General features: G+C 47.7%; 1 protein-coding gene across 2 annotated transcripts in view; it reads left to right on the plus strand.

Annotated features, from left to right (window-relative positions):
• PC (pyruvate carboxylase) overlaps positions 1–17,902 on the plus strand; it is an 89,512-nt gene that overhangs the window by 31,343 nt on the left and 40,267 nt on the right. Inside the window, exon 1 of one of the 2 annotated variants that reach the window (XM_029915409.1) lies at positions 11,364–11,539. The exons of the other annotated variant lie outside the window; for it this stretch is intronic. The gene's annotated coding sequence lies outside the window, so the exon portion shown is untranslated. Of the gene's footprint in view, positions 1–11,363; positions 11,540–17,902 lie in introns of those variants that run through there. 2 annotated transcript variants of the gene reach the window in all.

The following is a 17,902-nucleotide window of genomic DNA, read 5'->3' on the forward strand; positions in this document are numbered from 1 at the left end:
CCCAGTCTCTAGGAAGTGGTCTCGTAGACCTAGTCTCTTCAAGTGGGGTCCCCAAGACCACTTCAAGGGAGTCCCTGGGTCAGAATGAATTTCATAATAATACCAAGAGATCACGTGTCTTTTCCATTCCCGATGGTGCAAAAGCAGAGTTGGGCAACATTGCTGGTGCCTTTGCAGAGGTGAGGGCAGCAGATGCCAGGGGCGCACAGAGCCCTTCGCCTCCCTACGCTTGCTGTTCCCTAGAGGCGGCTTCACTAAGAGTGACCTTGAGGAAGCAGTAAAGGTGGTTCGTTTCACGAACTCCCCCAGGAGAGCTTTTCTTCTGTGTAACCTCCTCTTCTGGTTTAGGGAAAGTCTGTTCTTGGTTTTGTTTTGTTTTGTTTTGTTTTTTTAATGTTTACTTATTTTTGAGAGAGAGAGAGAGAGAGAGACACTGAGAGACAGACACATGGAGCACAAGCAGGGGAGGGGCAGAGAGAGAGGGAGACACAGAATGCGAAGCAGGCTCCAGGCTCCGAGCTGTCAGCACAGAGCCCAATGAGGGGCTCGAACCCACAAACTTTGAGATCATGACCTGAGCTGAAGTCAGACGCTTAACGATCTGAGCCACCCAAGGGTCCCGATCTGTTCTTCTTCAGTAAGGATCATCTCGGTGTGGCTGGAAGAGCTCATGTATGGGTTAATCCGACCATGAACCCTGTAAGTTCTATGCTGCATCTTGGGGACTTGGTTCACCTGGATGTGTTTGATGACCAGAGAATCTCCATCCAAACCCTGAAGTTCAGTATTACCCTCTGCATTTTTAAGGACGCACAGTAAAAATTCACTCTTTTGGGGCTGCCGATCCTGTGTCCAGCCCCACTCTTTGGCCTGGGCACACCTACCAACCTCACCCATTGTGGAGTCACCTAAGAACACACATTGCTTCTGCAAAGTGACAGTTTTCAGATAATTGGTGGCTATTCAGATATGCATACCCTTGATGGCCTAGAATGGCCTAGGCAGTTTCATGTGTTCGTTGTCTTTTTTTTTTTTTTTTGATGTGTATTTATTTTTGAGAGAGAGAGAGAGAGAGAGAACTGGGGAGAGGGAGAGAGAGGGAGACAGAATCGAAGCAGGCTCCAGTTCTGTGCTGTCAGCACAGAGCCTGATGCGGGGCTTGAACTCAAGAACAGTGAGATCATGACCTGAACCAAAGTCGGATGCTTCACCAACTGAGCCACCCAGGTACCCCTCATGTGTGTTCTTAAAGTGAACACGAAGATTCGAATCTCTTGATTTTCATGATTTTGTAGGGTTTTCTGGGTCAAATGAGTAGCAAACCATTTTCAGAGATTGCTTCAGGCTGCTTACGGAAAGAGACCTTAATGTTCCGTGTGATAAGCTGGGAAGGTGCTCCGCAGGCCGAATTACATTTGTTGGGTTGAGGACAAGCCCTTCTGGGTTTCTTTGGGTTGTGAGCTGAACTGGCCACTTTTTTCAGAGAATTTTTGTTTTTACTTGAAAGCACAGCTGTCAGTTGTGGTTATTCATTCAGACTTGGGTATTTGACAGACTTTCTCTTGAAAGATGGATGTAGGGAGCCTGTTGCCTCAGAGATGACAACTAATAGCATGTATTACCAGTGGCGACATTAGAGCCGTCGAGCATGACTAGAATTTTGGAAAGCTTATATCCAACCTCCTGAGGTTGGCAGCTTTTTTCAGTACGTAGACTTTTCTGATGATATTGGTGGTGATATTACACATGTGATATCTTGGCATTTTATTATAAGATGTGCTCACATCTTGAAGATGAGCATAAGTCCATAAACTAATATTTTCCAAATGACCAGTGTGTAACAAAATCATGTCGGGTAAAAGGCTCACTTATATTTGAAGATAGGCCAGTGGATTTAAACTTGACAGAGTATTTTAAAGTTCATAGGGTTTTCTGTTTCATGTTATCATTCACTGCTGTTGGTCACGTTTTGGTGAGTCAAACAGGAGTATCCACGATGGTCTGAAAAGGCTATTAAAATATTCCTCCCTTTTGCGAAATACATGTCTGGGTGAGTTGTCCAGATTTTCTTCATAAGCATCGCTTATCACAACAGATTGAATGTAGAAGCACAGATAGGAGAATCTTTTTTTATTTTTTATTTTTATTTAAGAACTTTATTTTGAGAGAAGAAGAGCGTGCACATGCAAGTGGGGGAGAGGGGCAGAGGGGGAGAGAGAATCTCAAGCAGGCTCCCCACTCAGTGTGGAGCCCCATGTGGGGCTCGATTCCACAACACTGGGATCATGGCCTGAGCTAAAACCAAGAGTCAAACGTTCAACCGACAGAGCCACCCAGGTGCCTCGAAAATCCAGTTTCTTTGATTAAGCTGGACATTAAAGAGATTTGCAAAAATACCACTCTTCTCAGTGTTTTTAGAAATACAGGTGTGTGAAAAATATTTCTTAATCTGTAATGGACTTAGTATTATTATTATTTTAAAACAGATTACTAAATGTAAGTGAGGGTACCACATTCCACAGTAACCCAGCCCTGAATTTGCTTTGTTTATAAAAACCTCTCCTCTCCTTCCTAGAAGACTCTCGGAGGTCAAGAAACATACAGACTTCTGATTAGTGGTTAAAAAGCAAACGCACAAATTTTATTTGTCTAAGGATTTTAACTTCTTAAGAAGGTTTAACATGTATTACTTTAAAAAATTTATTTTTATAATAGCTTTACTTGAGATACAATTCACATACTATAAAATTCACCCTTTTAAAAGTGTATGCTTCAGTGGTTTTAGTATATTGAGTATTGCATAATGAACACCACTGTTCCAGAACATACTCATCACACCAGAAGGAAACCCTGTGCCCATCAGAAGTCATTCTATGACCCCCAGCCCCTCGCACCCCTGATGTACCTTCTGTCTCTGGGGGTTGCCGATTCTAGACGTTTCATATAAATTGAATCGTATCATGTGGCCTTTTGTCTCTGGCTTTTTAAAATTTAGATGTTTTCAAGATACACTCACTTTGTCAGAAGTAATAGTACTTCATTTTTTCTTTGGCTAAATAATATTCCATTGTAAGGATGGACATACCACATTTTGTTTATCCATTTGCCATTTGGACATTTGGGTTGTTTCCACTCTTTGGTTATTATGAACTATGCTGTTGTGATTGTTTGTGTATATATTTTGTGTAGACATGTCTTTTCGTTTTTCTTGTGTATCTGTCTAGGAGCTGGGTCATATGGTAACTGTCTTTAATCCTTTGAGGAACTCCAGAGTCTTCCCAGGTGGCTGCACCATTTTATATTCCCACCAGCAGGAGCGCATGAGGGTCCTGATTTCTCTTTATCATCACCAATGCTTGTTGTTTTTTGTGTAGTTGATTATAGCCAGCCTAGTGGGTATGAAACAGTAGCTCCTTGTTGGTTTTTTTTTTTTTTTAATTTGTTTTTGAAAAGAGAGACAGAGTGCAAGCAGGGGAGGGGCAGAGAGAGAGGGAGACACAGAATCTGAAGGAAGCTCCAGGCTCTGAGCTGTCAGCACAGAGACAGACACAGGGCTCAAAGTCACAAACCCTGAGATTGTGACTTGAGCCAAAGTCAGACACTCAGCTGACTGAGCCCCCCAGGTGCCCCAACTCCTTGTGGGTTTTGATTTGTGTTTCCCTAATGACTAATGATGTTGAGTATCTTTTCATGTTCTTATTGGTCATTTGTATCTCTTCTTTAGAGAAATGTCTGTTCAAATCTGCCCATTTTTAGTGAAGTTGTTTGTATATTTGTGGTTGAGTTATAGTTAAAAAAAAGTTTTTAATGTTTTTATTTATTATTGAGACAGAGAAACAGAGCATGAGTGGGGGAGGGGCAGAGAGAGAGGGAGATATAGAATCTGAAGCAGGCTCCAGGCTCTGAGTGGTTCGCACAGAGCCTGATGTGGGGCTCGATTCCACTAACCGTGAGATCATGACCTGAGCCGAAGTCGGCCGCTTAACTGACTGAGCCACCCAGGCGCCCCGAGTTGTAAGTTTTTTTAATGTATGTTCTGGATAGCAGACCTTTTTAGGAATATATGATTTGTAAAAATTTTCTCCCCTTCTTTAGGGTTGTCTTTTCTCTTTCTCAGTGTGTTGGGAGCACAAAAGGTTTTTCTTTTGATGGAGCCAGTTTATGTCTTTTTGTTTGGTTGCTTGTACTTACTCTGTTATAGCTAAGAAACAAAGGCCACAGAGATATATATTTTATGCTAAGAGTTTTGTAGTTTCAGCCCTTACGTTTGAGTCTGATCCATTTTGTGTGAATTTCTATAAACGGTGTGAGGCAGGGGTCCGACTTCATTCTTTTGCTTGCGGATGCCCAGTGTTACAGCACCATTTGTTGAGTTGTCTTTGCGCCCTGCTGAAGGTGAGTTGGCCGTAAACATGAGGGTCTTACAGGCTCTCAAATCTGCCCCATTCAGCTCGGCATCCCCCTGTCCCGGTTGGTCCCACACTGTCTTGTTTACTGTAGCTTTGTAGTAAGTTTTGGGATTGGCAAGTGTGAATCCTCCAACTGTGTACTTCTTTTTCAAGATTCTTTTCGCTGTTCTGCTTCCTTTGCATTTCTGCATGAATTTTAGGATCACCTTGTCAGTTTCTGCAACTAACGTGAGCTGCAGGGTTTGAAAGGGCTTGCAGGGAGTCAATTTGGGGAGAGTTCCACCTTAGCAGTGTTAAGTCTCTGGTCTATGAACATGAGGTGTTTTTGTTCAGGTCTTCACAGTTTTTCAATGATATTTCATAGTTTTCAGCCTACTGGTCTTGCACTTCTTTTGTTAAATTTGTTCCTCACTGTTTTTTGCTTTTCTTACTATATGTTGACTTAACTTTGTTGTTTAACCCTCCTACCGACTCTCTCCTCAACTAGACCAGGCCCGCATAGCGCCTGGCGCTCTGGTAATACAGCACACTGCAGGAGAGATTTTCTTGTTTATTTTTTGTTCACTGCCCTTGTGAGGAGGGCGTGGTCTTACCGTGCGGCCTAGGAGTCCAAGAGACTGCAGCCCAGAGCACATGGTGACTTGCCTCTCGCACAGCACTGATCAGTGGTAGCAGAGCTTTACACCAGGGTTTTTCTGATCCACAGCCCAGTTCCCTCTCCAGGCGTCATCCTGAATGGCGCTGACACTCTTTTCTTGCCCCTCACACCCTCCACTTGTGTTTGTGTTTCCACCTTTTATATTGAGCCCCAGGGCACGAGGGGAAGAGAGAAGGATCAGGGCTGACACCACAAGGGCTGACCATTGGAGTTACTTTTCTGGGCAGCTCTAATGTGCCAGACTCTCCTAGGTATTTCCGAAATACGTGACCTAATTAAGTTCTCGGAGAAACTCTACAAGATGACTCAGATCACTCTGCATTTTATAGACCAGGAGACGAAAGTTCAAAGGGTCACGTATGCTCCCAAATCAAAGAGTGAGTTGGATGTTCAACACTGTGCTCAGAGTTCCAGCTGTGGTACTGGGAGGTGGGGGTCTAGGGAGGAGGAAGGGAATGGGGGCTTTCTTAGAAATTGTGAGGCTCATTAACACCAGACTTGAACTGGATCAGTCCAGAAGCATTTGCTCATTGACCTGGAGCTGCTCTCAAAATGAGTGGCTTGCTGCTGCTTTCTGGGGGTGACTCTCTCCTTTTTCCTCCCTGGAATCATTTTCATTACCCAGTGGACACCCCTTACAAGCTTTCGAATACAGGAAAGACATTTGCCTTCCTGCTTTGCTCAGTGTCTCTGGGGCTGGATTTGGGGCGATACAGAAGAATGGGGGCCCAAGGCCATTCAAGGAGTCCGGCTGCCCTGGTGGTGTGGGACAAGAGGCATGGGACAGGTGCACGATCTGCCTCTTGTTGGCCACACCTCCACCACAGAGCAGAGCACAGACAGATGTAGTTTCATCTCAGAGTCGCTGACGTCGGGTCTGTCACAGCCAGGGCTGCACGGTTGTTTCCACATCTGAGTGATCCACGTACCAGAACAGCAGTGAAGATCTCTGCCATTGGTTTAACTGTGCCAGACACTGTCTCCTTACCCCTACTTCTGTCCTTCTAAAATAATAAGAAAACAAAAAACCCCAAACTATGAAATAGTAGTAATTGGTGGCCTAGGCAGTGTTTTACAACAGTGTAGAAAGTTAATCGCTGCAGTTTTTGATGCCGGATGTTCTGCTAAGATTAAAAGCCGTGGCACAGATGATTCTGTTTCTCTGTGATGCAGTGAGCTTGTCTTCCTCCCCAGCCTCGTTCTGGCACCTGCTGCCCCAGCCACGCCAAGCTGAACAGGCAACGCCAGGTGGTGTCCCTGTCACATTGCTCCCTCTTCCTGGATGCTTGCCCTTCCTCCTTTCCCTCCAGACCACCTGTCCCTCTCCTCGTCTTTCAGGCTACCTTCTGTGATGCCCTTCTGGGTACTCCACCCCCCGCCACCTACTGTTAGCTTAGAGCTGACACCCCCTTCTTAGGCCCTCACCCTACCTATTTATATGATAGCAGCTGCCGTACTTCACTTACTTTCCTTTATTGGGGGATAACTGCTTGGAAGGGTACAGGGTCACGATCCAAAATTTGTATGTATTGTGAAATGGTCACAGTAAGTCTAGTTACTATCCATCACCGCGCGTAGTTACACATTTGTTTTCCTTGTGCTGAGAACTTTTAAGATCTAATCTCTTAGCAGCTTTCAGTTGTACACTACAAGTTACTGTAGCCACCATGCTGAGCAATTCATTTCACTTCTTTACGTGTCTGGTGTCTTCCCTGGCGTTCAGCCTTGAGGGCAAGGACCGCTCCTCAGCCGCTCTGTGTCCCCACTGCCGATAGATTCAGCCAGGCAGGCTGCGCTTGGCTAAACAGAAAACACGGTGCTCCCGCCGCCACTGCCGCCGGTGGTGATATGTTTGGTCCTGTGAAATGCTCACCGCAGGCGGAGCTGAGTAAGACATGGGCCGAGTCTCAAAGCAGCTTCTAATTTGGAGGAGCAGAAACACCTGCTCCGAAGGTTACTGTTCTGCCTGCTCTCTTTGTGCTAGAAATGAAGCACAAGCAGAGGCAGCTGGAGAAGTGTCCCATGGGGAGTGGCATCGGTGCCCTGGAAGTTGTCCCCAGTCCCCTCGGACTGACCCTTGGTAGGCCCAGGTCTTCTCAGCTCCTCTCAGAATGCAGCACTCTGCTCCTGGGCCGACTCCCACTCAAAGCTAGGCTCCTTGCTTCCTTGATCTTGTCCCAGACCCGATGCTATGGGGAGAGACGTCCGGACTTCATGGCCCCTCTGGGATCCCAACGGGTGTCTTGGAGAAGATGACAGGGAGAGGTGGGTACGCACCCCACCATCTAACGGAGCCTGTTCGGCCGCCAATCTTTCCTCTGACCCTCGTCCTTCTTCCCATGAGTTTGTCGATGCTGGGAGATTAACCAAAGCTAGAGAAACAGTAGAATGTTAAGGTATGTTTCTCTTTCTCTGTCTGCCCACCTCTGTTATGAGAAAAATTGGGAACAGTTGGAAATAGAAACTGGCTATTCGTAATCCGATCCCTTGAGCCCTCGCAAACAGTCCTGCAGATAGGTGCTGTTGAGACCCATTTTACAGATGACAGAACTGAGACTTGGAGGGTCTCAGGGTCACACAGCAGACCTGAGCTCCAAGCCCAGGTCCGTCTCACTGCAAAGCCCCATTCTTCTCTTGTGCCCGGTCATCCTCGTGAGTAGCAAGCGTCACCCATCCCTGTAACCCGTGCTGCCAGCATATCCAGGGCGTTGGTGATGGGATTCCCATTTTTCCTGATTTTGGTCACTTCCTACCCAGGGGTGCTGGCCCAGAGTCAGCCTTTCCCTAAGTAGCTTTGGACGGGCTGGTCCTTCTCAGTCCTGTTTCTTCAGTTGTGCCGAGAGGGTCTCGGTTCCCCTCTCTCAGTGGGGAAAAATGTTCCTGTCCTGTCTTTTCCGTGCTCTAGGGAGATTGAGGTAAGGCATGTGAAGTGTGGGACTAAGATCTCATGCTGTAGAAATGTTCTTCAGACCAGTCTCGCTCCTGGCCCTGCCCCTGGATGAGGCCGAGGCCTGTGTGCCAGCCCAATGTCACCTGTTGCCTCCGGCTAATCTTCTCAGCTGTTCATCAGCCAGACGGCCAGTGTCAAGGCGGGTGTGGGAGTGCGTGGCACCGCTCTGTCTCCAGCCGGGGAAGCAGCCCTGGGTGCCTGTCCTGATGCCGGGGGAGGATAAGGCCTGTCTCAGCTCAGAAGCCCGAGCGCTGTACCCAAGGAGCCTCTGCAGGTTTCTTACCTCTACCCCTACTGCTCCTGCTCAGGGCCCCACCCCAGTGTCACTGGCCTCCTCGTCTGGGATCTGCAGCTGCCTGCCTTTGTCAGGGTTCCATGGTGGTTGGCACCCTTCCTTGGAGCAGAAAGCTGCTTGTTAACGACTCTGGAGAAAGATGGGCGCAAGGTGGGAACAGAGAACCTGTGCAGGGTGAGGCGCTGGATCCCAGAGTGGTGAGCAGGTCCCGTCCTGCGCTGAGTTTGCATTTAACTGTGGGTCTCCCAGACTCCTGTCATTCGGACTTCCACCTGACTTAGAACCTCTGCCCAGAGCAGGCACACCCACATTTCATTAGCAGGACCATCTCTGGACTGTCTCTCCTCCTTGGGTGGATACCTCTGGCAGAAGCAGGGAAGGCGTCTCTAACTTACTCACCTCGGGTTCAGGAAGCTAAGCAAAGCTAGAAAAGTGCCTTATTGACCGTGCTTCTTCCAAAAACTCTTGTCTGAGCTCAATCTGGGCTGGTTTTTATTTTGGCGATAGTGGGGTGGCATCCAAGGGTAGGGACTCTATCCCTGCTCTAGACTGGAGAGGTCATTGGGATAACACTGTGTGCTAAATGCATCAATCTGAGTGGGTTTAATAGTATGTTCAAGCATTTAAAAACCTTGCTCATGAAATCAGACCAAGTCGATGGGGGGGGGGGGCATACAAGCCAGCAGGTAACAAGTACCCTTGTGAGGAATCCTGGCCCCAGTGGAGAAAGGACCAGGGTGTCTCCAGATTCTGGGGGCGGAGGAGCCAACCTGAGAGTGAGGTCTCCGCAGGAGGATGACATCAAACTCATTTTTTCTTCTCCTGTCAGATCCTCTGCTCCCTCCCTCCCTCCCTTCCTCTTTAAGTATTTATTTTTGAGAGTGATAGAACATGGGTGGGGAGAGGCAGAGAGAAGGGGACAGAGGATCCGAAGCAGGCTCTGCACCACAGATTACAGACAGCCCCACGTGGGGCTGAAACTCATGAACCGTAAGATCATGACCTGGGCCGAAGTCAGACACTTAACTGAATGAGCCATCCAGGCGCCCTGTTCTCTTTTTCTTAGGCCAGACGCGCTCTCATCTGGCCGGCTCTCCTATCTCTGGCCCTCTTTTCCTTTGTAAAAGCTAAACACCACTGCCCTTTAATCCTTCCGCTAATCTGTAGCCAGTGGTTTTGACTGCCCTCTCCCAGCTCACCCCTGACCTGCTTTTGTTTTTTTCTTTCCCTCAGACAAGCTGTTCAAGGTCTACTCCTGAGCCAGAGATTGGCTCTCTCTGAGCTGTAGGGAGGGGATAGTTCTAGAAAGTCATTGACCGAGGCTTAACCTAGAACGTCAATTATAAACAGCGGGCAGAGGGCCCAGATTTGGGTATTCCAGCACCAGGAACGCCGTGGTCTATCTGGGGCTCTGCCGACTAGCTGTTGCGGTAAGAGGACCCCCTCTCAGCAGTCATAGGCACACTGTCCTGGGTGGGGGTGTATACACTGGTCATTCTTTCTCTTCCCTTTCGAACTTGCTGCTTAGGAAAGAAGAGGGCAGAGGGATTGTGGGAACAGCCCTTGGAGACAAGAATCCAGGAGAAGGGTGGGCTGGATCATTGCTCATAGGCCTGTGGGGATGGCTCTGGTCAGGAATGGGCAAAACTGAGGAGCCCAAAGTGGGCAAACCCTATTTGACAGTGAAAATGGGTTCTGCCCGAGACCTTGGGGAAGACAGGCCACGGGTCTTAGAGCTCTGAGCCTGAGTGCTTTTGTGTGGTGGTGACATCTGGGGGAAAGGCCACGTGGCTCCCTTGACTGGGGTTCCTTGTGGAAATGGTGAAGCAGAAGGAGGTTGGGAGAAGGGTCTGCTCTGAGTACGGCACAAGGTCAGGGGCCCAGGGTTCTCCACATTGCTGTGCCCTGGCTCCTCGGGCCGGCTCGGGCCTTGACCAAACGCTCTGGGGCTGCTGAACAGGGAAGCCTGGCTCTCCTTCAAGAATCTGGGAAACGGCAAGGCCAAGATCAATTTCCTTCAAGAGCTGAGTTTGTGATTACATTCTAGACAGCAGTGAAGGGAAAGCGTGTAAATACCCACATTTTGGGAGAACACATTTCTGGCATTTAGGCAGGACCCACTGCTCAGATCTAAAGAGAGACAACTTTTGCTTGGAAAAAACCTTTCCCTCAGTTCAGGGGAAGGAGAAGCTCGGCGTCTGAAATGGCTTGTGGTTATCTTCCACGGCAAACAGGCCAGATTCCTCCAGGTCCGGATAAGAATTCAAGAGGGGAGGGGCACCCGGGTGGCTCAGACAGTTAGTTAAGCATTTGACTCTTGATTTCCAGCTCACAGTTACGGATAAGAATTCAAGAGGGGAGGGGCACCTGGTGGCTCAGACAGTTAGTTAAGCATTTGATTCTTGATTTCCAGCTCACAGTTACGGTTGCAAATTCAAGCCCATTTCTGGCTCTGTCAGTATGGAGCCTGCCTCGGATTCTCTCTGTCTGTCTGTCTCTCAAAATAAATAAACAATTCAAGAAGGGAGTAACAGGCTGAGTACATAGGTGTGGGTGAGGGTGGGTGATTTGAGGAACAGATAAGGAGGAGGACTTACATTCTCCTTTGCTTTGTCCCAAACTTACCAGAGCAGAAACTGCTAAGAAGTGTGCCTTTTCTCCTGGTGCTCTGGACCAGGGATGGAGGGACGTGGCTTCTATGACTTTATTCTCTGCTGGGTGACTCAAAAGGAGTCCTGTCATCAGGAGGAAGTCTGAGGCAAGAAGACAGTCAGTGCTTATTTTTCTGAAGGACTGGGTCTGGAATGATCTCATTTGTGCCCTTGATCTCCTCCTGACTAGAAGGAAATGGTCAGTTTCACGCAGGCAGGGCCCTCTTCTCTCTTGTTCAGCTGGATCTCCAGTGCCTAAGAGTGCCTGGCCTATTGCAAAGGCTCAATCAGTATTGAGTGAGTGAGTGAACGAGCAGTTTTCTCTACTTATCATTTCACTAAACCTCTTCAATTTCATCTTTTGTTGGTTCCACACTAGACTTCTCACCTGATCAACATCTTGTTGGTGTCACCGGACCCTGACTCTAAACTAATCAGGCAAGACCATGCTTCCAGGGAAAGTCTGGTCGGCCCTGCCTCTCACCGCTGGTCCATGCTGAGCAGGTGCTGATGTCCTGTGGGCCAGGTGCCGCCACCCACTGGGGCCTCTGAAGTGGATCCTTCCTCTGAGCCCAGGTCAGGCCCCTTCTCCATGCCACTCATTTGGCTGTTCGCAACCACTTTACGCCTCCCCCATCTCCTTCTTTATTCCTCCAGACAGTTCCTTTGCATATGCTGGCTGTTTAATATCCCTTATATTTCTTTAATTTTTTTTAATGTTTATGTATTTTTGAGAGAGAGAGTGCATGAGCAGGGGAACGGCAGAGAGAGACGGAGACACAGAATCTGAAGCAGATTCTGGGTTCCATGCTGCAAGCGGGACTCAAGCTCATGAGCCATGAGATTGTGACCTGGACCAATGTTGGACACTCAACCGACTGAGCCACCCAGGCGCCCCAATGCCTTATATTCAAAGTGTGTTAGACTTGTCTCCTCACCAGAGAGAGTTTTTCCTTTTTAGAAAGAAAAGTTTTAAAATTTTTATTTATTTGTTTGTTTAGAGAGTGTGCAGGTGTGTGAGTGTGAAGGGGGACGGGACAGGAGAGGAAGAGAGAATCCCAAGCAGGCCACATGCCCAGTGCCAACCCCAGTGAGGGGCTAGATCTCACTACGGTGACATCATTGACCTGAAATCAAGAGTTGCCCATGTAACTGACTGAGCCACCCAGGTGCCCCCAGAAAGTTCATCGAAGGCAGAGGCCATGTGTTAGATGATCCTCCGTCCCTGAAGTGTGCGTTATGTGCATTGGGAGCTCAGTAAACACTTGATGGCTCCAATTGTATGAAATCTAATCATGGCCCTTGGAGTATGTATTGAGGCTTAATAGTTTATGACACTGAAGGGGAACAGCCTGAGCTTTCACTTACGGCAGGTTGCTTAATTGTGAGTCCTCGGTGTTGGGGGATAAGCCTGCTTTCGTTGATGGACTAACAGGTTCTGAACCATTTGCTACTCATAACACTCAGACACTAAATATATGGGTGGTGTTTTCCTCATACCAGCTGGTTCTCCAGTTTTCTGCAGACACCGACCGGGTATCCTTTAATTCGGTTCACTTCCGACACTGCCCAGAGTTAGCACAAACCTCGCGGGTAAATGGCTCGGTCCCACACGACAGTACCCGCCTCAGGTACTAATCGCAAGACTTTTATGATCGTCCTTCTGGGCCACTAACAAACTAGCTATAAAGTGGAGGTGACTGTGATCCCCTCCTCAGGTTTATTAATTAAAAAAACCTTTTTGATGTTTATTATTTTTTTTTGAGAGAGAGCGTGCCCCTAAGGAAGGGGTAGAGAGAGAAGGAGACACAGAATCCAAAGCAGGCTCCAGGCCCCAAGCTGTCAGCATAGTCTGGAAAAGTTCTGCATACAGGAGCTTCTGTCTTCATGGATTGGGGTGCACCATCTTGGTGTGTGGATGCATTCACCATCCTGGAAGGTCTCTGAACCTCATCAGTTAGAGGGTGGGGTTTTTTTCGCCTCTCAAATGTTTATCTTTGAGAAACAGAGATAGAGAGCAAGCAGGGGAGGGGCAGAGAGAGAGGGAGACAGAATCCCAAGGAGGCTCCACACCACCAGCACAGAACCCGATGTGGGACTTGAAAGTTCCACCTTCTCAGATGGTTGGTTCCTGAAGCTATCTAGAGGCTGACCAGGACCCCTTCATTAGCATAAACTCAGATGCCTTTGAAAGGGGGTTATTATGAATAAGAAAAGTTGGACTGATCTTCCCTACCACTCTGGAAATTCCAAGGGTTTTAGGTGCTCTGTGCCTGGAGTCAGGGAGGAAAACCAAACCCTGTACTCACTACACCACAGAAGTACAGAGAGGTGGAGTGATCCCCAAGGTCGTTGGACCAGACGGTGGCAAAGCTGGAATTCGAATGTGACTTTTCTGACTCTGAGACTTTGCCCTTTCCATGGAATCACAGCAGCATCTGGCCCCCACCTGTATCTTATCTAGGCGTCACTTGCCCTGCAGAGAGGGAGGCTTGTGCCGGACCTCACCGTCCCCCATCCCACCCAGGACCCTGGCTGCTTCTCTCTTTATCCTTCCAAAGCCCCAGTTCCTGGGACTATTGACACAGTGCATTGTGTAAAAGAACATGGCAGCAAGGAGCTCCAGAAGTGATGGGGTCAGCAAGTGGGGCTTTCCTTATCTAGAACGTGAAGGTGGGGCACCCAGGTGGCTCAGTCAGTGAAGCATGTGACTCTGGATATTGGCTTGGGTCATGATCTCACAGTTCATGGGTTTGAGCCCCCCATCAGGTTCTATGCTGAGGGTACAGAGCCTGCTTGGGGTTCTCTCTCTCTCCCCCTTTCTGCCCCTCCCCTATCCATTCTCTCTCTCTCTCTCAAAATAAAGAAAACTTTAAAAAATAAATGAAGGTTTGACAGTTTTATTGAGTATAACTTGTATACTCTAATTATGTTTAATGACAATGTACTTCCGGCCCTTACTGTTAGGCAAAGCTGCTGTTAGCAGCAAATGAGAGTGTCTTTTAAAGTATCTTGGGGCACCTGGGTGGCTCAGTGGGCTCAGCGTTCAGCTTCGGGTCAGGTCATGATCTTGTGGTCTGTGAGTTCAAGTCCCACATCGGCCTCTGTGCTAACAGCTCAGAGCCTGAATCCTGCTTCAGAGTCTGTGTTTCCCTCTTTCTCTGCCCCTTCCCCACTCACACTCTGCCTCTGTCTCTCTTTCAAAAATAAATAAACATTTAAAAAATTAAATAAATAAAGTATCTTACAGGGGTGCCTGGGTGGCTCAGTTGTTAGGTTAAATGTCCAACTTCAGCTCAGGTCATGATCTCAATGCTCATGGGTTCGATTCCTGCGCTGGGCTCAGTGCTGACAGCTCAGAGCCTGGAGCCTGCTTCACATTCAGTGTTTCCCTCTCTCTCTCTGTCTCTCCCCTACTCCCACTCTGTCTCTCTGTCTCTCTCAAAAATAAACAAGCATTAAAAATGTAAAAAAATGGGGGCACCTGCGTGGCTCAGTCGGCTAAGCATCCGACTTTGGCTCCGGTCATGACCTCACGGTTCGTAGGTTCTTCGGATCCTCTGACCCTCCCCTGCTTTCTCTCTCTCTCAAATAAATAAACATTAAAAAACAAAAACAAAGATACTTACTGGATTCTTAAAAATAAATAAAGAACTTTATAAACTGCAGAGAGCCAGAAATATATTGTTGTTACATATAATTATACAGCTCAATAAAACTGTCAAACAGAACAATACCCACCTCGTAAGTGTTGGGGGATGACCTGGTCCAGGGCCTGGCACTGGACACTTGAGCTATTATTATTGTTCCCATGAGATGAAGGGTGGGCTGCACTGAGGAGACGGCCGGGAGCAGGGACCCTTTGGGTGGGACTGAGAAGATGGGAAAGGCGGTCTGTCACTTGGGACTTTCATAATTCACTGACGACCTCAGGTCCCAAAAGCCTGTTTCCCACAGAGCTGGGTCGCTCCCCTCAACCCGGAGGAGAAACCGCTGTATTCAGATGAACATGCCCCCTGCTATTGGAGAGCAGAAAAGGGAGTCTTGGCAGGTCAGAACCCACCCAGTAGGGTAGGGGTGGGAACTCCGGGCATGCGCCCTGCTCTCCCCACCCCACCCCCGCCATCCCCTCCCTTGGCATCCCTTTCCCAGGCATGTGCACAGCAGGGTAAAGGCCACTGTGAGCTTGGGAGCCTCTGGTTAGTTCTGAGGAACTCCAGAACACCCTGGGGACATTTCTGCTCCTCTCAGCTGGGCGCTCGCTCAGTCCCCTGAAAGGCAGCTGGACCGTGATAGGCACAGCTAACCTGCAAGGGAACGTGCGGTAGAGGGGGTGACCCAGGTGTGACACTGAGCCAGCCAGAGAGAGGAGGATGCCCTTCACACAGTGATGGAATGCCCAGGTGTGGCCAGGGCAAGTGCGATGGTGGAGGAAGGATAGTTGGGGGCAGGAGGCAGGAGGCTCCTGGGAATTAGGGTCACAAGTGAGGCACCATTTGGGGTGATAGGCAGACTGGAGTATGGATGCCTTTAGTTTTGAAACCATGACCAAGCTTTTTATCTTGAGTTTCTGTTTCCTTACCTATGAAGCTGGGGCCAGAACCCTCCAGATAAGGTTTTGAATGAGTAAATGAGACGGTGCGCTGCATGGAGCTCCTGCTAACATGATCAGTGCTTCTGGCACTTTGCCACGTGGCTGTGGCCATTAGGATAAAACCAACAATATTGCCCTGTATGTTCATTACATTTAAGTTAAAAAAAAAAAAAATGAAACCAGCAATAGTGGATGCCTAGTACTCTGTCTTGGAAAAGCCTCTACACCAGTTTTTGTGCTTAACTTCCAAAGCAGAAGGTGAAAGGTCAGATCAGGGGGCTGCAAAGATATGTTTTCCTGGGATCGAGAACTGGGGGGATCGAGAACTGGGGGAGTAAGCAGCAGCAACCATAGTCAAGGTCATAGCCTATCTGGGTTGCATTTTACTCCCTTCCTTCACTGAAGCACTTTGTCATTGAATTTCCTCACTGTCTCGTTGGCTCATGGACTGGGCACTTATGTGATCAGTTTACCCAGAAAACCAGGTTTTCTGAGCCAGGCTCTACCCCTTCCTCCCATAGGGATGCTTGGGGTGTGGTATCCAGGAGAATGGCAGTAGAGGCTGCCCAGGAATGGTTGAGGTCACACCCTGATTCTGGGAAACCGAATTAATCAGGTAAGGCAGATCAGGCACCGAACCCGGGGAGGTGAGGCAGCCAGGACAGACAGCAGTGGGAAGCCGTTACTTCAAAAAGGTTGGACGGGGTAGGGAGAGGAAGTAGTGTTTCCTCTAGACTTCAGGGAGGGTTGGCAACGTGGAGGGAGGAATGCCCAGCAGGGACTGTCATAATCTCAGGATGCACCCGGTCAGGACTGTGGCACCCACGCCCATAGAGAAGATACACCCGAGCTCGCTCTCTCCTGTGCTTCCCATTGGCTGAACCTGTGGGAAGCCACTTTGCAAAGGAAGCCCTTTCACAAGTTACTACTTCCCCGGGTGCAGGGGGTGCAGGGCCGAAGGATGGGGGGAGGTGAGCGGAGAGTAACCAACCAGGAAGGCTGTCCTAAAGCCCGAGTCTGTGTGGAAACACCCACGTAACAGGCACGACAAGCACAGGAATGAGGGCTCTGGCTTCCTGTGGGTCAGAGCAGCTGCTGCTTTTTGGGAAGGGGCCATTCCAAATCAAAATTTGTCACCAGTTTCAAATTTGGTCATCGAGGGCAATTAGGAGAGAGAATGAAATGAAAGGCATCCAGTTTGGGAAAAAAAAGAAGCAAAAGTATCTTTATTTGCAGCTGACACGTTCTTATATAGGAAAACCTAAGTAATCCACTCAGAATCTATTGAAATGAATAAAGGAGTTTAGCGGGGTTGCAGGACATGAGATCAATATACAGAGATCAATATACAGAAATCAATTTTGTTTCTAAGCAGTAGCAATGAACAAAGTGAAAATGAAAACAATTTCATATACAATAGCATCAAGAAAAATACAACTCTTAGGAATAAATTGAACAAAAGAAGTGAAGTGTAAAACTTAACAAGAGCATAAAATATTGTTGAAATAAATATAAGAAAACCTAAGTAAATGGACACACCATGTTCATGGATCGGAAGAGTTAATATTATTAAAATGACGGTACTCCCCAAATTGTTCTGCAGACTCAGCGCAAGGTCTTTCATAATCCCAGCTGCCTTTAGTTGCAGAAATTGACAAGATGATTCTAAAATCCACATGGGAATGCAAGGGAAGCAGATATCCAAAAGAATCTTGAAAAAGAACACAAGTGGAGGACTCACACTTTGATTTCAAAACTTTGTACAAAGCTACTGCCATCAAGAGGGTGTGGTGCAGGCCTAAAGACAGACATATAGGTCAGTGGAATAGAATTGAGGGCCCAGAACTAAATCTTCACTCTTAAGAGTCAATTTTTGGCAGGTTTGCCAAGACAATTTAATGGGGGAGAGAATAGCCTTTTCAACAAATGGTGCAGGAACAGCTGGATATCCACACGCAAAAGAACAAGATTGGACCCCTACCTCACACCACGGACAGAACTCAAAATGGACCAGAGACCCGGATGCAAGACCTAAAACTATAAAACTTTCAGAAGGAAACAATCGTAAATCTTTGTGATGCTGGGCTAGGTAGTGGTCTCTAATCTACAACAGCGAAAGCACAACCAATAAAATAAAAAATAGATTAATTGGACTACATCAACATTAAAAACTTCTGTGCAGCAAAGCGCACTGTGGAGAAAGCCAAAAGATAACCCAAAGAATGGGAGAAACTTTTTGTAACTCTTATATCTGATAGGGAATTTTCATCTAGACCTTGTATCTAGAACATATAAAGAATTCTTACAACTCAATGGTAAAAAGGCAAATAATCCGACTTAAGAGT

The sequence above is a fragment of the Suricata suricatta genome, chromosome 11 (genome assembly GCF_006229205.1).
Source record: "Suricata suricatta isolate VVHF042 chromosome 11, meerkat_22Aug2017_6uvM2_HiC, whole genome shotgun sequence".
NCBI lineage: Eukaryota > Metazoa > Chordata > Mammalia > Carnivora > Herpestidae > Suricata > Suricata suricatta.